Raw genomic sequence first — 5,255 nt, 5'->3', positions numbered from 1 at the left:
TGGGGTGCTGATGGTAGGCTAGGAACACGTATTTTAGCTACATTCTGCACTCTAATTAGTGCACTTTGAGCGTGTTTGAGCTTAAATGATGGTGATTTGCACTTATTACATGTTTTATACTTTGTAGGAGATGATTCCGAGTTAAGAAGATGTTCTGGAACTAAATCGAATAATTGGAGCTTTGAAGTCTAAGTAAAAGCCAAGGAATTAAACTGGGATCGCGTCCGGGGCTAGTGGACCGGCGTTGCATACGAGAGTTGGAAGAAAGCGCAAGGGTTATGACATTTGTACTAATGTTTTGCACATTGCGTAGCATAGTGCGACGCATTAGTGCAAACGTGCGTCATAAATTTAAGAAGTTCAAAGACTTGTAGTTTTTGGGTTTGACAGAAAAATACACTAATGCTGCGCATAGTGCATTTACAAGATAGTTTCAGACAAGCTAAGTTCAAAGAGTTTACAACCGAGCAAATTGCACTAATGATACGCACCCTGCGTAGCAGAGTGCGACGCATGAAGTGTAAAAAGTTTGTAGGTTTTCTCACATCGGCTCAAAGAGGGTAGTTTCGTCTGGGTTCGTTCCTACTTGGTATTAATACACTAGAAACATGTTTTTGAGGTGACTTTTGACCTAAGAATTCGACCTAGGAGAGTTTTGGAGAGCTACCACGGCTTGAAGACACAAGATTTCATCAATTATCTTGCCAACAACCGGTGCAATACGGGAGTTTGTATCTTAAAGTTATCTTTGATGTTTTCTATGTTCTTAAACTTTATCTTAAAGTTATCTTTGATGTTTTCTATGTTCTTAAACTTATTTGTGATGACTTTATTCATATCTATGGAGTCGTTCTTCCCGAGGGTTTTGATGGATATAGTGTTTTGAGTGTTGTTTGTAGATTTAACTCTAGTTTAATTGTTTGAATATGTTTATGGAGCTTTGAATTAATTGCGAAATTATTCACCAATTCATTTAATCGAAAGAGAAATATTTTGGTAATTATCTTTGCATTATTTGGTTTGGTTTAATTTATTGATTCTTCTAAGTAATTGAGAGAATTTCTTGAATTATTGTAGTTAGTACCTCAAATCAAGTGTTGATCATCCTGAATAGCGTTAAACCATAAGTTATATAAACATTGTTTAAATCCAATCTCTGTGAAGACGATAATTTAACTATACTATATTTGGCTTGCGAGCAACAATTTTGTGTTGTGTTTTGCGCTCGTCAGCTATTTTACTCAACCTACAATCCCTTAAAATTATTATTCTTTTGTTAGTTAGCTACTTACACTATATGGTGTCCCCAAAATTTACCTTCCCTAATATATATTCCCTATATATTAAAATATCTAGTTAAATTCTTAGAGGTGCGTCTGTCTATATAGCTATATTAATATATGGTTTGTACTAAATTTTGGTATAGTTTACTCACTTTGTATTACTCTTAGATGATTGATTATGGGCATTTTGACCAAATAGGATCTAATGCAATGTGTTATTTTTAACTTTATTTATGGTTTTGCTTTATATTAGCTAGATTCGAGTTGGATAAGTCCTTGTTTACATAACTAGGCAGAAAAAAAGCAAATGAAGGCATATAATGTTGCATTTCTAGAAATATAATCTTATATTACATAAAATAACATTCCACAAACAAGAAACCAATCGTCCAACAACTAGATTCTCTAATTATAGATTACACAACAAGGCTCAAGAAATTCAACTTCATTCTCTAGTTTAATAAGAAGATTTAAATGTATATTCTTTCAACAATATGGGTAAAAATAAAATAACACTAAAACAAGAAAGAGAAAAAATTAATTTCAGAGGATATATGAGAGGGAGAAAATTATCAAAGGGAATCTCTAGGGAAAACTAAAGAAGAAAGGTGAAAAAATAAAGAAGAAAGCCTAGAATATAAAAACAATTATAATGACCCGACCGGTCATTTTGAGTTTTATGGTTTCGTTCAGTAGTTCGAGGTCTTGAATGACTTTATATTGTGTATTATGACTTGCGTGCATGGTCAAATTTGAATTTAGGATATTTCGGGATGAATTTGGATGAGTGGTACTCACTTTAGAAGTTTAAGTTGAAAATATTGACCAAGGTTTGACTTTTGTGAAAATGACCCCGTAATAGTATTTTGATGGCTCCGATAGGTTTGTATCATAGTTTTAGACTTGGGCGTATGTTCGAAATCGATTTAAGAGGTCCATAGATTGATTTGTTATTTTGCCAAAAGTTAGCAATTTAAAGGCTTAGAATTTTTACAAGTTCGAACGTATGTTGACTTCATAGATATCCTATATGGATTTCTCTTTCAGGACTTGGAATAGGTCCGTTTTATCATTTGAGACTTGTCCGCAAAGTTTGGCATCATTCCAAGTTGATTTAATAGGAATCAGACGCGCGATTGTATTTTTAGAAGTTCTTGAGTTTCATGTTGATTTCATGTGCTTTGAAGGTTCGACTCATGATTTCATATGTTATTTTGGTGATTTGATCATGTGAGTGAGTTTGTGTTATATTTTTAGACTTGTGTTGATGTTTAGTTTGGAGCCCCGGGGACTTGGGTGAGTTTCGGACGCGTTTCAGAGTGTTTGGGAGAGTTTTAGTGTTGCTGGTGTGAACAAGTACTGCAGGCCTCGCAAATGCGAGGTGGGTGGTCACATTTGTGAACCCAGTGTTCGCATTTGTGAAGGTGGTCTGGGTTTAGCAGTGATCGCATTTGCAATCATTTTTATTGCTTTTGTGATAGTCCAATGTTCGCATTTGGGATGACAACATGGATATGAGGAGTTCGCTTTCGCGATGATTTCTTCGCATTTGGGTACCCCAGGTCGCATTAGCTACACCTGCGATTGGACAAAAAGTTGAGGGTCGTGATTTTTAGTCTCAGTTTCATATTTTGGAACCCTAGACTCGGTAGGAGGCAATTTTAAATAGGGATTTTCATCTACAAACTTTGGGTAAGTGATTATGATCTATTTCTAATCATATTCTATCAATATATCTTACATTTTTACATCAAAATTATGTGAATCAATGTGAAAATTTGTGAAACTTTGTCTAGTTTTTGAAAAATTAAGAATTTGAGTTTTGAGAGTCGATTTGGACTCGGATTTTGAAACTAATCACATATATGAACTCGTGGGGTCATGCGTAGTCGGAATCTACCATTGTACCCGAGTTTTGACCAGGCGGGCCCCGAGTTAACTTTTATTGACTTTTGAGCAATTGTGTAAAGATCATAGCTTTAATTATTGGAATTCTTGCATTATTTGATGTTATTGAGTAAATTTTGGTTTAGATTTGAGCCGAGTGGAGATGAATTGTAAAGGGAAAACTATTTTAGAGTGTTGATTGAGAGATTTTGAGGTAAGTATCTTACCTAATGTTGTGTGGGGGAACTACCTCGTAGGGATTGGTTGATTACACTATTTGAACTACGTCAAAGATGTGTACACGAGGTGATGAGTATGTGCGCGACTTATAAGTGAAAATTGATTGATTAAGACTCTTAGGTTCTTATGTACATTAAAATAAAGTTGTATTATCATGTTAAATCTTCCATTGCAAAACTTACCCTTACATATCGTAATTGAACTTGATTGGTTCATATTCTACCCTTTATTGCCAAATATACTCTTATATGCCTAAATTGAATTTGTTGCCTCTTTTATTGCCATGTTATCTCTTCCGTAGTTATTTATACTTAATTGAAGTTATTGTTATCTTCTCCATTGTTGACTTATCCTTATTTAGAATCATTGTTACATGTATCTCTCTTATCATTGAGTTGTACTTATTTGGATTCATTGTTACATGATATCTCTCTTATCGTTGGGTGATTCTTATTTGAAATTATTGTTACATGTTATCTCTCATATTGTTGAGTTACTCCTAGTTGATATCTGTATTACACACTATCTCCCTCATTGTTGAGTTATTCTTATTGAAACCATTATTACTTGTCATGTCTTTTATTGTGAACTTGTTCAACCGATTATTTGTGGTTTGAAATTATTGTGTTGATTTACTTGCCGTATTCTCGTGTTATTGTTGTTATTGTTGTTGTTGTACTCAGTGTTGTTGAGCCGAAGGCCATGTGTGTTTGTGGTATTGGAATTATTTTGAGGAAATGTTGTGACATACTGTCACATGTGGTGCAAGTTGTTATATTGTATTGTTATGTTTTTGGACACGTGATATTATTGAGAGGATTGTCGGGGTGTCGCACGTGAGTTCTCCGTGCTATTGTTATTATTGATAATTGCATATGCGGCGTGACAAGGTGGGCATTGTTATGTTTTCGCATGTGGGACAAGGCGGGAATATTATTATGCGCGTGCGGCGAGATATGGCGGGCATTTACTTTATTGTTCGCACGTGGCAAAACAAGTGGGCTATGTCGAAGATGAATTGTGATGACTTGAGATGTCTTGGGGGCATTGTTATTGATGATATTTGTGTAGTGGTGTACCTACCCTTGTGTGAGTTATGCATTTTATGTTTTGTTGTGTTGTTTCCTATGTGCCATTTGTTGCTTCTTCTCTTACGTGTTGACTCGAGTTGTGATAGAATACTTGCACAAGCATACACGTAATTAATCACTCATATCAGTTTAAGAAGATTAATCCTGATGTTTATTGATCATTTATATGTATCCTCGTATACTTGCCTTCTGTGTGAGAGTTGTACTATTGGCACATGAGTTGTCCGTGCGGTTATGAGTTATTGTTATTACTGGCACGTGAGTTGTCCGTGCAGGTATGAGATATTGTCACTCCCTTAGCACGTGAGTTTTTCGTGAAAATATGAGAAATTAATGGTATTGGCACATGAGTTGTCCATGCGGTTGTGATTTGTAACGTGGGCACAAGATGCCAAGTGATTAGTGTTCGTGAATTGGGACCTGTGATTTGTGACTATGAGGTTTGGTACCTCGGAGAAATTCTTGAATAAATCTTGTGTGAAAGCGGTTGTTGTTATTGAGTTGTTACTTGTTTCCTTACTTGGTTTCACCGGGCTTAAATTATGCTCAGCTTACTCTATGGCGTTATTACCTATTTGTTCCCTGTTGCTAATTGTTTTTTCTAGTTTTCTATTGTGAGTATTGTTTTGTTATTTTTAACATGCTTAACTTTATATTGATATTGTTCTCTTTTAGTTTAACATTCATACTTTTACATTTTATTAAGTCTACTAGGTGTGTTGACTGTCCTTCGTCACTACTCCACCGAGGTTAG

Source organism: Nicotiana tomentosiformis, chromosome 2 (genome assembly GCF_000390325.3).
Source record: "Nicotiana tomentosiformis chromosome 2, ASM39032v3, whole genome shotgun sequence".
Taxonomy (NCBI): Eukaryota; Viridiplantae; Streptophyta; class Magnoliopsida; order Solanales; family Solanaceae; genus Nicotiana; species Nicotiana tomentosiformis.
This window is presented reverse-complemented; position numbering follows the sequence as displayed.